This window comes from Martes martes, assembly GCF_963455335.1.
Source record: "Martes martes genome assembly, chromosome: 17".
NCBI classification, from domain to species: Eukaryota; Metazoa; Chordata; class Mammalia; order Carnivora; family Mustelidae; genus Martes; species Martes martes.
The window spans coordinates 10,067,309-10,081,536 of NC_137905.1; the positions used below are offsets into that span (position 1 = coordinate 10,067,309).

The 14,228-nt window shown below is 48.7% G+C and overlaps 1 protein-coding gene across 1 annotated transcript in view; it reads right to left on the reverse strand.

Annotated features, from left to right (window-relative positions):
• VAT1L (vesicle amine transport 1 like) overlaps positions 1–14,228 on the reverse strand; it is a 137,738-nt gene that overhangs the window by 96,046 nt on the left and 27,464 nt on the right. The gene's annotated exons all lie outside the window — the stretch shown is intronic.

The following is a 14,228-nucleotide window of genomic DNA, read 5'->3' on the forward strand; positions in this document are numbered from 1 at the left end:
GCTCTTTAAAAAGTATTATTATGAAAGCAACACATGTTCATGCCCATGGTAAAGAATAAAACTGGGAAAATGCAGGAAACTATAAAAATGCCAACCACAATGCCATATCCCAGAGATGAATCCTCTATATATTCTGGCTTACTTTGTGCCTGTAGTTTTACAACATAGAGACATCAATGTTTGATTGTCCGCAGAACTGGAATCACACTGGATATACCACTGTGTGTCCTGATTATTGTTTTCTTCCTAAGCTTATATTGTAAGCATTTTTGTTGGTCATGAATAATTCTTTTAACATCATCATTTGAATGGCTGGGGAATCTGCCATTATGTAATCTATTATAATTCCTTTTAACCAACCTCTGTCTTACAGAAAATGATAATGCCACACTTTTATAAGCCATATTTCAGGGAACATCTTTGTACATAGATCTTTGACTGTAAGTTGCAGAAGGCAGAGAGTAAATCTGTTTTAACTGCTGCTGTATATTTTGTATCTAACACATTGTTGGACAAAGTGTAGATGCTCCGTGTTTCAATACAGACTGGGTTCTTATTTGATGAACTCTGACTCTTTCTTTAGACGATACTGCTAGTGGGTAGGGTCACGTAATGTATTTTAAATGGCAACCCTACCAGTATGAAATTTGAGGTCAAAAGGCTTAGCACAGTTCTAAAGAGAAGGCTGGATGGCAAAGCAGGAATTCCAGACTCTATGATCCACAGTGATAAAATAGAGCTTGCCAAGGGCCGTTTCTGCTTTGAGAATACATTCTGGTTTTGGTAAATCAAACATGGTCTCTGGTTTAATGACCTACAAGCTATATTAAGTAATGAAACTGTGCCTCCATGTGGCTCACAATTTGATGAAAACATACTCATTTATTAATTGTACATACTTAATAAATGTATCCTCCTCTGCATAATTAAAAATCTCATTATCATTACACAGATGCTGTCTGCCTGGAACAGGTGAAGTTCATCAGTTTAATTTGATCAAACAATTGCCAAGCGCCCACTCCATCCTGGATCCTGCGTTGTGTGCTAGAAACACAGAGATGCCTAAGACGTACTCTGACATCAAGAAGATCCATCTAGACAGGAGGACCTGTGGACAGGCATGGCATGCTAGTGCTTGGCATCTAGACGTAATTAATATGTATCTGTTGGGTGGATGGACGGATGGATGGATGGATGGGTGGGGTCTGGTGAAAACAAGATCAGTAAAACAATGTGGAAGGTACAGAGATGAGAGCATAGGGAAGGCTTCTAAGAGGTGGTGACATTAAAACGATGAATGGGAATTTGCCAGGCAGAGGAACAAAGTGAACTAGCAAAGCCTGCTGGGTTGAAAAGTGTGTGGTTGCAAGGGGAAGATGGACAGACAGGCATGACAGTAGATATGGAGGTTGGTTGGAGGCGGCGGGGGGGATGATGGGGAGGGTTGCTTGAGTTAACCTTTGACTGATCATGAATGACTTATTCAGACGGTTTGGGTTTTCCCCAGAGCAGACCCTAAGATGAAGATCTGTGTGCATGTAATTTACTTGGGAATCCCAAAGATGGGAATGAAGAAGTCAGATGGGGAAGTGGGGTAGAGAGGCCCGGGAGAAGGGGAAGCCCGTCAGATGGTTTACCTGGGTGAACAGTTGGACTCATCCCTCGTGGGGACTTTTGAGGGGCTGTGTGGATGGTGCTAATGCTTATCCTCCCACCAAGGGGGAGGAAGCTCCAGAATTTATCCCCCAACACCCTGGCTCATGTGCTGAGGGATGCTCCAGGGGCTGTCACTCCCGTAGGCAACCAGCCTGCCCACGCAAGGGCCAAACTCAAACCAGAAAATGACCTCCGTGCGTGCTGGCATGAACCCAGACTGTGCATCGACCTCCGGGAGGCAGTGCAGGGCATCTGGGGCGTCTGGGTGCCTGCCACAAAGTCTAGCGGGAAGTGACCCTGATTAGACAGGGAGAACTGTCCCCTTACAATGACTTAGTACCCTCGGCAATTCCTGCCTGGGGGGTTTGCTGCTTTCTGAAGCCCACAAAGAGCTTTCTTTCTTGCTTTTCACATAATGGCCTCCTTGTCTCTGCTTAAATGTCACTCACTCAGTGAGGTTGTCTTTGAAGATTCAATCTGCATCTTTCTTCCTATTTATTCTCAATGATAGCATCTTGATCCTTTCTTTATTATATATATACATGTAATATATATTATATACTCATTTATAATATATACATACACACATATAAAATATCCATATATACTTGCACATATATGCATATGTAGAAAACATGTATATATGTATATGTATTTGTTATCTGGCTATGTGACTATCTTCCTTATGTGCCACTGCCTTCTAGACAGCTAGCATGCTGCCTAGCACAAAGTATATGCTCAGTAAAGGTCTGCTGAGTGATTAAATAGAATCTACCACCTGCCTCATGTACTTCCTGGCAGAGGAAGCCCCGTCTCCGCCATCGTCCCTAGCCCCGGGCTTTGGGTGCTGTCATCTTTCCATGCTGTGGGTTTGTGTGGCTGCAGAAGAGCCCTGAGAAGCAGGGAGTAAGAACTGGCCTCTGCTTGGCGCTGGAGGGGGAGTCCAGGTCTTGGCATTGAACTCGTAGCTGCTTCTCATCCTGGGGCTGGGCTCTAGAGAACAGGGCTCCTTTCAGTGTGTTTTCTTGAGGCTTAAAATATTTGCCATCCTTAATGCATTCCTCACTGGATGTAGCTCCTAATCGCCTAAATCCAGGATTTCAGCCTCCCTAGTGTAATTAACTCCCTGGAAGGGTTAGAACTTTCTGTGGGAGAACTTGGAGGGCCCCTGGGAAGTAAGGATTGCCAGATAAAATCCATATTTGCTAAATCTGGCAACCCTACTAGGCTTGACCTTCTGTCGGGGCTCTGGGGAAGCGGGGAGTAACGTGGCCATCCCTCCCCCTTGGTGGCTCAGTGCATACCCACCACCTTCCTGCCCCTACCGCCACCTGGCTGGTCAGGCCAACGTGACCCTGTATGCCATCGGAAAAGACAGCGGGCAGCAAAGTCACTTCGATGCTCCCAAAATAGGCAAGCAGGCGGGAGCATCAAGCAGATGGGTAAACCTGGACCTGCTGTCACCGTCCTCACCTCCTGGCCTTACCGTAGTGGTTTAAAACAGACTCTTGGAGAAGGACCCATCGGAGTGTGAATCCACCTGCAGCTTGGCCAACCGCGTGGCTGCGGATAACTGACTTCACTTCAGCAAGCCTTGGTTCCCCAAATCTCAGAATGTGTTATGACCGTAGTATATACCTCACTGGGTTGTTGTGAGCATCAGTAAGAGAACGGGTGCAAGGCGCGTGACAGCTTGCTTGTGAAAAAGAAAAAAAATTGCCATGCCTAATTTTACGTGTCTCTGTAACATATATATTGTACATAAAATTCATAAAACTTGAAAAATTGGAATTTGGCAATGAAAACGTCATTTCCAACAGAACAATTAAAAATAGCTAAGTGCCAGGTCCTGCTCTGACTCCCTGGTCTGCGTCTGCTTTTATAGCAAGTGCCAAGGTGCGTACAAGGGCGTTATTGCGTTACTGTTATATCTGAGGGGGGGGTGTGGCGTGGACGCATCCCGGGTGCTGTTTACCACACGTGCTCATCTGGAGGGTGGCTCGGCGCTGGGGAGTCTCTCCTCTCACTGACTGAGGGACCGCAGGGGGAGCGTGGTGCCCTCATGCCAGCCTTGCACATGAGGGGACGGAGGCTAGGACAGGTTAAGGAATCGGGTTAAACCATCCCATCAGTTGCTGAGACTGAGCTGCAAACAGGTGCGTCTGGAACGGAAGACTCTCCACTTCTGTGCCAAGATAAACAGAAGCCAGCCCGCATCGGTACAGGGGATGGACACGGATACGAACGCTCTCCTTGCGTCTGCGTTTCCCGGGCCTTACATGTGATGGAGCTCCGCCACACAGTGACAGTGATGTCTCTTTCCTCCTGAACTTCTGTTCTGTGTAAGCTCTCCATACACTGGTTCTCAACCAGGAGCTTGCACTGGCTTCCCACCGAGGCGGGGGGGGGGGGGGGGGCTTTGAAATGCAGATTGTGGGCCCTATCCAGTGTCTGACTGGGTGGTAGGTCCGGGGTGGGGCCCAAGAACTGGCATTCCTAAGAGGCTCCCAGGTGACGCTGGTGGTCCAGGGACCACACTTTGGGAACCACTGAATCAGCTCACTGAACGCTCACTTCAACACTTCCTGATGAAGACGAGAAAGCTGAGGTCCCAGGAGTTTAAGTAACTTCCCAAATAAAGCGAAATACAGGTTTAGTCTTTTATTTGAGCTTCCCGTCTTTAAGCCGATCCCAGAATAGCATCACCTCCCTGTCCTTGATGCTGCTGGCGAAGCCCACCGCAGGGGCCTAAAGCCCAGGGCCCCGTTGACCCAACTCAGGGCCGTGTCGTGAAGTAATAAGTCCGATGTTCTGGCTGGCACAGGGATGGGAAAGGGTTATCCGGGCTTGACACTGTGATGACTCCAGCCCAAAGCACAGAGTCCTGGATACTGCCCCTCCTCGAAGTGCTCTCATGAGGGAAGTTGGAGAGAACAGTCTGGAACACAGCCATCTCTACGTCACCCAGCTGACACCCTGACCCCTTCAGTTTCTTCACCCTCTGGCAACACGGGAGCTTATGAAAATGTCAACCATGAGTTCAATCTCTGCTCAAAACTGTCTATGATTCCACGTGGGTTTTAGGGTAAAGACAGGCATAGAATTATCAACATGGCTGCCACGGGGTCACTTCTCTGCCCATCACTCACTGCCACTTCTTTCCCCTCCTCTCCTGTCATGGTCAGCTCCATGCACATGTACAGATTCCGTATCATTGCCCATCCTTGTCACCTATCCCTCCTCCACTATGCCTACCTCCCGGTCTCCTCCTCATTGTTAGGGACCAGCTCTAAGTTTCATTCCTAAGCACAGTCTTCTCTGGGTCAAGCAGGTGCCTGAGTCCCGTGTTCTACAGTCACGGCCCTGTCCTGCCAGCCGGGAAATGTGCATCATATCCACAAGGCTGCAGGCTTCGCGGGGGAGGGGATAGAAAGAGGGAAGAAAGGAGAAAAAAGAGAAAGAAAGGGAGGGAAGAAGAGAGAAAGGCACCTAGAAAGAGAGAAAGAAAGAAGCAAGCGAGAGACAGATACAGAGAAACCGAAAGACAGACAAAGAGGAAGAGCCCAGGCAGGGAGAGAGAAGAGAGAGACGGGGTGGGGGGCCACGTCCAAGTGCGGGAAGGATGGGGCAGGGTGAGAGAAGGACTCCAGCTCATGTAAGAAAGGTGGGGTTTCCGTTTCACCTCAGCATCCTGCCGCACAGTTGAGAAGCCCAGGTGTGTGTTGAATGGGGTGAGGGGTGGACAGTGTTGAGTGTCATGGCGTGAGCCGCAGGGTCCAGCCGGGGCGCTGGGTACCAGACATGTGGCCGACATCCTGGTGGTGTCTGTGAGAACAGACGAGGCTGCTTCTGGCTATGCAGCTCCCTCCTTCCCCGCTGAACTGATTTTTCATCTTAATAAGGGCAATAATAGTCTGAAAAGCAACTGTGGCCTTTTGGGTGTGTCGCCAGGGAAGTGGATGGGTCCCCAGAGTGCCGTAAACTCAGCCAAGACTAGTTCATGTGTTTGGAGTTCTTGGCATGTGTCCAGTGGCTGGAACTATGGAGCTAGATTTTCCTTAAAGTCTAATCATGTCTTCTGTGTTTGAGGAAAGTGCTGTTTGAAAGGGGGCTTGTGTGACAATCCCAGTGATCCCCAGGATCACCCAGCAGCCGGCTGTCAGGGAAGACCCACAAAGGGAGCTGAGATGGGCCTTAGCTGCCTGTTGCTCTAGGTTTCAACCACACGAGTTGACTGTACTGGTTGGTGCCCGCTGGCTTCTGGCTATAAATGCCAGAGTACTCTTGAGTAATATTCTCTAATCAGATAATGATTAATACTAACATGATGGTAATAATAATACTAATCATAGCTGCTGACTGTTGAGTTTTCTGGGTACCAGATAGTGTACAAAGCCCATTACATAATGCTCTTCTAAAACACCATATAAAAATGACGAGATAGGTATTGTACGCATTTTTTTTACAGACTAAGAGACAAGGTCCAAGGAAGTTAAAGTACTTGTTCAAGGTCTCTCATCTGGAAACCAGAGAAACTAGGATGAAAACCTGCTCTGACTCTGGGATCTGGGCCATTACGTTCCATAGCTTCAATGCTGCCTTTTGCCCCCCTTCTTTTCCCTTTCCCTTTTTCTTCCTTCATTCCCTCTACCAATGTCTTTCAGCTGGCAGCCTGTGTCGGGTCCTGGCTCAGTGCTCAGGATATGGGGATGAAGAGATCACACCATCCCTGCCTTCACCGACACGGCAGCTGGCGCTTACTTTCAACCGGACAGTTGACATCAAGGGCAACTCCCATGACTGCTCAGCCTGCATGACTGCTTGACTGGTTGGGCCTGTCAGCACAAGATCCTCCCCTCCTTCTGAGGACCCCTCAGTTCCTGGGCCAACCCCAGGTCGTCCTCAGCTCCTGGGGGAAACCCCCCGCCAACAAAACCCATGGAGTAGAATCCATTTCAGCTCACTCTAAGCAGAAGCAGGGCTTCTCCCAGGATTGCCAAACTGTCAGCACCGCCTCATACTTGAAAACGTGGACTCTGTATTCGGAGGGGCCTGAGTTCACATGTGAGCTCTTTCTTCTTCATGGCCGTGAGACCCGGAAGAAGTTACTTAGCCTCTCTGTGTCTCCGTTTCTTTGTCACAGTGGGGATGTGATAGTATCTGCCGCAGGCAGTGGGTGGAGATGACTGGGCTCCATCTACTCAGCACTCATCCCCTTGTGAACGGATACATTTATTCAACTATGATTGAATGAATGAATCTCATCTCCAAGGCCAAATTTAACCTTTATAATATTTATGATAAAGATGGTTTCTTTGACCCAGTCACGATTTACTCTAAAGGAGTTAAAAGCAACTAGAATAAAGATCAAATGAGGTTTTTGCAGACACAGACATAGCTTGGAAGAAGTGTTCCTATATGTATTCTTCCTTAACCTAAGGCATATTGCTGACGTGAGGACTCCAAGCACTAGCTGCTGCCCTAGAGGTTTCCAGAAACTGTGAGGTGGGGCGTTGTTCTGTGACATGTCACTGAAGCACCTTTGACATTTAGGAAGGGGAGGGCTTTTTCCTTGGGGTCATCAGAAAACAAGGAGTTAGCCATCCTGGAGTCAGGCTGCGGCCCTCGCTGCTTAAGCTGCCATACCATTTATCCTCGTAACTTCGATTATTCATGAAGGATATGACAGAGCCACTTTGTTCCCTTTAAATTTTCAGAGGCTTCGTTTCCTAGTGTTGTAGCCCCTGGGGAGCGGGAGGTCGTGCTCTAGTGAAACCCTCCGTGTCTAGGGTACAGGTGGGGCCGGCAGAAGAAACAAGGGGAGGCTCACACATTTCCGAGGCCACTGCTATGGGATCGGGAGTTCCTGGCGCTGGACATTTGCACTCAGATTTGATCCTTCCTGCTAGTGAACACTGCAGCCTTGGAAGCAACACTGAGGCCCTTAACCTAGGAAATTATAATCGCCGGATTTCACTGGGTGTCTGTCCAGTGCCCAGCACTGCCCCAAGTTCAAAAGTACTACCTGAGGCTGGCACTAGTATCAGCCCATTTTACAGATGGGGAAACTGAGTCTTAGGGTGGTTGTGGGTGGGCTTGGGGTCTGACTCTAGAGTACATGCTTCATCTGTTCACTGCCGTGTGCTGTCCACTGGGCTCCAACAGGGAGAGCTGTTACAAGGACCACAATGAGTCACATTCTCAACGATTCTACTACACAACTAGTGTTGGTTCAACACAAGTTGGTGTCTGTCTTTGTTTCCTTCCGGCCCTACGGTCTTGTGCACATCACGCTAGTTGGGGTGCTCAGGGATGGATATGGACTAAGGATAGCTGGACCATGGAGTGATGGAGAGGGTGATAGGTGGGACAGCCACGAGGCCATGAAAAGGGCGCCTCATTCAATGAGTAATAAACACTGAATGCAAATTAAAAAAACTCTGTAAAGAATATTCAGAATGTTGGATGGCATGAACAAGATCACTGAGGACTGCTTAAGAGATTGAAATTTATAGGATCACCAGGAATGCTGTTTACTTCCCCCTGGGATTAACTCAGTGACGGGGCTCTCCTTTGCTTAGCAGATAACTCTTCTAGAACATAGGAAAATGGCCTGCGACAGCTTTTTGATTCACAGATGTTTACTGCACTTATTGAGTGGCAAGAAACAGGCACAAAAAGGAGTTAAGACCCTTTGCTGTGATGGAGGGAGCTTACAGGTTGGGGGAGGAGATAAGATGATCAAACCAACACATAATAATCATAATGATAACAGCTAACACTTTGTTTCGGGTCCTATGATAAGTGCTTCCTAAGCATCACCTCATTTAACCTACATAGAAACCCTCTGCGGAGTAAGTGTAATGTTAGTATTCCCATTATGTGAAGGATGGGACTGAGCAGCCTGCCCCAGGAGGTGGGCTTTGGACGTAGACTGTCTGCCTCCAGGGGCCATGGCTTTGCCGTTACCCCAGGGACAGCAGAGGGAGGGAGTGGGGGCAGCCTGGGGACGCAGGAGAGCCAGATGCTCTGTGTGTGGAGTAACGGAAACGCCACGTTAGCTGCTCTAACAGGTGATCCCTGGAATCTCTGGAATTAAGACAACAGGAGTTTCTTTTCTCACCCTGCTCGCATAAAGTCTAAATGGCCGTGGGGCAGGGACAGGACACGGCCTGAAAAGGCAGTCACTGAGGGTCCTAGCAGTAGGAGGCATAAGCTCCCGGGTCAGCTTTGCCATCTGCCGGGAAATGGGGAAGGCAGAGAGCACGGAGGGTCTCAGAGGAAGGGGCAGGCCTGCAAGTGGTGGGCATCACATGGCCTCTGCCATGTCCCATTGGCTTGAGCTCAGGTGTGTGCCCCAGCTGGACACAGGGCCAGGGGCGGGGGAAGGCGGCTTGAAAATGCTGTCCGTGGCTGGACAGCCAGCTCGGCCACACACCTGTGGGAGCTGTGAGTCCTTCCGTGTTACTGAAAGAAGAGGCGTGGGGGAGGGTGGCCAGAGAGAAAGACAAGTTCCAGAAGATGAGGGCCATCTGTACCAGGAAGCTCAGGAGACTGAACTTGAACCTACCAACAGTGGGAGTCTCCATGGGTTGTAAGCAGAGGGCGACAGGAGCAGATCGGTGTGCTGGCTGCAAGTACAGAGCTGCCCTGAGAGGGGAGACTGCTCGGAAAGGCAATCAAATGGCCACTGCAGGAAAGTGGCTTGAGAGAGGCGGGGGCCATGAGAAAACCAGGAGGAGGGGCAGGGAGAGGCGGGTGGGTATAAGAAATGTCCTGTTGTCTAGAATTCTTTATACCTACCCCTGCCTCTGTTTCTCATGAATGCCCTATCCTCTGTCTCCACCTCCACTCTTGTCCAGGGTGCCTGCGTGTCATCCTGAGATCACAGTGCAAAGGCCACTTCCTTGCGAAAGCCTCCTCCACCCCCACGCCCACCCCCGCCTCCCCCCTCCCCCGCCTCTACCCCAGGTCATTTCCCTCTTAGAAGCACCGGCTTGGATCTCCCTTTCGCGGCATTTGGCAAAGTTATTCTTGTGATTCTGTGAGTTCTTTGCCCACCTTTGATTTATAGGGCTTCTTGCTGGAAGGAGAAAATCTGTTTTTTTCTCTGTTGAATGCCTGGTGCCTAATCTGATGTCTGGAACTGGGTGGGCCCTTGTACCTCTGTGCGGAATGAGCAAATGAAAGAAGGACTGAATCATAAGATACAGACACTTATCCCATGCACAAGGGCTCCCCACGGCTCCTGCACTGCTGCCTAGGTTGGCTGGGTAGAGGCTGGGGCCTTTCGTGATCAATGATGATTTTGTTTTCAACAAAATATTCTCACATAGTGATTCTGCAGATGGTTGTGTCCTTTCTGCTAAAACGGAATGACTATCGATAGGTCCAAATCCTCCAGCACATGGAGGACCCCGACTCCCCCCAGGCTCTACCAGTTTAATGTTAACATGACGTATGGTGAGTCGGCCATTCAGAGAGGACCACTTGCGGGGGGGGAGCCTCGGGATGCCTCCTCCAAAGATCCCGGCTCTCCCATCTGTGGCTGCTCCCTCCCCAGTGATTTGAGTGGCAGGGGGAAATACCGCATCTCTAATGAGTACAACTGAATAATTGAGTAGTAGCCATTTAAGTCTGTCTGAAAGCTGAGCTCTGCTTTCCTTTCCAAGATCTGTGGCCCGTCGCAGGCTGCGCCTCTCTGTTCAGATGACATGATGAAAAGGTAAAAGGATGCCAAAAACTGGAAAGCATCAAATGTCAGACTCAGACACAACGGACCGCAAGTGACAGCAATGCCACCCTGCAGAAACCAAGCACATCCCAACCAAGACAGTCCGGGTCCTAGCAGCTTGTTAAACGGGATGGGCAGCAAATTCCTGGTCGCGAGGCCCTGACCCGAGCCCCACTCACTTTCCCTTTATGAGATCGTAGGCCCATCTTTGACCAGATTCTGAAGATACGATCAGGGGCATTACCTTCTCAGGCCGTCTGGTTCTGCTCTTGTCAGGGGGAAAGTGTGTTCAAAGATGTGACAGAGCAGTGTAGACACCAGGGCAATTCCATTGGGAAAGTAACCTGCTCGGGATGGAATTACTTTCCTATGCACTGATCCCTCCCTTATCTGCGGTTTTTCTCTCCGCGGTTTCAATTGCCTGTGGTCAACCCGGGTTCCAGAAGCAGACGGTCGGAAAGGTCAGTAGTAGCCTGGCGCTACATCCCCATGCCTACATCATTCACCTCATTCCCAGTCATCGTGTAGGCATCTTACCATCTCACATGGTCACAGCAAGGGTGCGTACAGTACAATTAGGCATTTTGAGAGATCACTGTCCTATAACTTCATTAAGATACACTGTTACAGTTATTCTGTTTATCACTGTGTTGTTCATCTGTCACTATGCCTAACTGATAAACTTTATCATAGGTGTGGACAGACAGGAAAAAACATGGTACATAGGCTTTAGTGTATCCAGGCATCCACGGGGCGGGGGTGGGGGTCTTGGAACAAAGCCCCCTTGGATGAGAAGGGACTGCGGTGCTGTATTAGTGTCCTTCAGAATTACAGCTGAGGCTGGGATTCCTCACATTCTGTCTGCAAATTCCCCAGCCTTGGATAACAACCAGACAGCAGTCTTGGTGCCATTAGAACTGCAAATTTCATATTAACTCGAGTTAGGAAACTTTATGCTAATTAGGTGTTTTTGGTTTTTTAGAGAGCGAGAGAGTGTGGTGGGGGGGGGGCAGAGGGAGAGAGAGAATCTTAAGCAGACTCTACGCCCAGTGCAGAGCCTGACGTGGGGCTCGATCTCATGACCTGAGCCAAAATCAAGAGCTGAAGACCTAAGCCACTGCACCACCGAGGTGCCGCTGTCCTAATTAGGTTTAATCTTTGTCATCTTATCAACCCCAAGTGAGAAAACATGCACCTGGACCACAACTCCTGGCTCTATAGCCAACACTGGGTAGAGGTCAAACAAATGCATAAATGAAGGAATGAATGATTTGGGTTTACCAACATTCCGGGTTGTTGAATGGAGAGAATAGGTTTTGGAATTAGCCAGAGTTGGTGTGAATCCTAGTTCTGCTGCCTGCTACTTGTATCTTTTTCAGGCCCCTGTGGGCCCTCTGCAGTGAAAAGGGAGGTGGCCCGGGGGATGTGGCTGCACTCATTTCCTTTGGCGGCTGCAGTGAGAGCTTCCCACGTATCACCACAAACAGTGGCTCCAAAAACAAAACAAAAGAAAACAGTTGTATTTTGTCCTGGAGATCACAGGTCCAAAATGGATTTCACTAAGCTAAAATCAGAGCGTTACTGGGGCTGGGTCCCTTCAGGAAGCTCCAGGAGGAGAGCCCATTCTCCTGTCTTTCCCAGCATCTGCACACCGCCCGCATGCCTTGGCTTGTGGTCTCTTCCTCCATCAGCAAAGCCAGCAGTGCAACATCTTTAAATCTCTTTCTGACTCTTCTACCTTCCTTTTCCATCTTTAAAGACCCTTGCGATGACCTTGGGCACCCCTAGATCTTCCAGGCTAATCTGTCCATCTGGAGGTCTTTACCTAAGATAAACTACTCACTGGAGCCAGGGATGAGGACGTGGGTGTCAGTGGGAGGTCATAATCCTGCTACCACGGCAATCACGAGCCAGAGGCTGCACTTACCAGATTTGTTCAACAGTGATGGGAAGCGCCTCCATTCTTCCTAGGTTACCCCAGATAGTGCCTAAAAAAGCACTCCCTGGGGAGTCCCACCCCCCACCATGACAGCAGTGTATGCTTGTTCCTTGGGAGGAATCTAGCTCTGGGGGTGACTCACTGCTCTTTCCACTGTGGGGCAATGGAATGGTCTGGGCTTTCCCTGGGACTCCTTGGTTTTTGTAAGATAGCGTCAGCTCCACCCAGCTTGGTTCAGTATTCACATACATGGATGTGCAGCTGGCCAAAAGTCCTCTAATGGCCACCTTGAACTCAGTGCTGCACACCACCAGTCAGATCTCGGTTGGGAGAAACACCATTCGAGGAGAACCACTCACTTGAGAGTTGGGCCATCCAATGACACCTTTAAACTCTCCATAGGTAAAAACAGACCACATCCCTTTGGCCCTGGGTATCTGCTTTTGCTAAATGTTGCTTTACTTTGGTGCTATTAGCTGACATTCGGGGCACACCATAAGAACAAGCCTCACGGAAATAGTTGCATTTATTTTAACAGCCTTGTGGAGGATGGTTTATTGCATGTCTAATACATTTCCTATGAGAAACCACAGAGAGCTACTTCCAGTCTCTGAACACAGGACTAGCTATGGTTCCCCCACTAATTGGTTTGTTTCCCTCAAATGAACACTAGCTTGTGTGGCTGGTTAGGAAGGAAGGATCTACAGCAAAGCTTTAGGACGTCAGAGTCCGCATTATGGGCACCTACTTGTCTTCCAATCTCATTGCTCCTTTCCCCTGTTTGCCTAATCTGTCTGACATTTTGGATCTTACTGTTTTAGTGTCTAGAAGCCCAGAATACGGCATGCTAAAAACTTTTGTTATCCCCCAAGAGTGAGACATATGCCCTTCTTGGTTCCAGGAACAAACTCAAAATGAAAAAAAGATAAACATACAAAAGGAAACCTCATCAGTGCCAATGTTTTAAACACTGGTCCCCAGCAGAACTGGGTTCAGCACCACTGTAGAGACTGGAGTTTGTGTTGACAACATGAAAACAAGTCTCCGGCACTTGGTATGCTGAGCACACGGAGACCATAAATGCCAGCATTCTAAATGGCTTGCTTGCTGCTAGTAGATTCACTGGCACTGAAATCCATTTCTTTTCTAAGGATGTTTAGCTTTTATTATATCTTTACTCATGGTCAGAAGACATCAGCACATTTGCTAACGCGATGGAATATATTCCTCATAAGGCATTCCTAAAGTTTCATGTCTTTGCCTTCACATTTTCATGCGTGAGTTTGCCTTCTTGAAAAGGAAATCAGAAACATCCTTTATACCGGGTAGGGTTTCGATAGCCGTAGAAAGCCGAGATAAGAAAAAAATGAATGTTGGCAGAACCTCCAGTGAAAACATCTTTGAGATAGACCCAACCATACGAGTTCATTTCTGAGCTCATCAAAGCACGGAACCACCAATACCGAGAGCAAACCCTACTAAAGGCTGTATTAGGAACTTCTCTTTTTAATCTCTAACCCATAGAATCCAGAACATAGTGTGATCTTGTTGAATGAACGAATCATATCTCTCACATTCAGAAAGACTGAAGTTCTACGCGGACCCCAGTAGACTGTGATGGGAACACAGTCCTTGCTGTGTGGCAGGCGTGCAGTAGGGACTGACTGAGTGGCACTGAGATGTATCCAAACCATAGAAGAAATTTCTGCCACCCCTGAACTGCAAGGCAGCAATTCTGTACTTCCGTTATTTCTCCTCTCCCCTTATCAAAGACATACCTGATGGGTGATACTAGCATGTTCCACCACTCTCACAGGTATTTTTAGGTTTACGTGTCATTCCCAGTGTGCTAATACAGCCTCCACTCACCTCTCCCACTCAAGAAAAGATATCAGAACA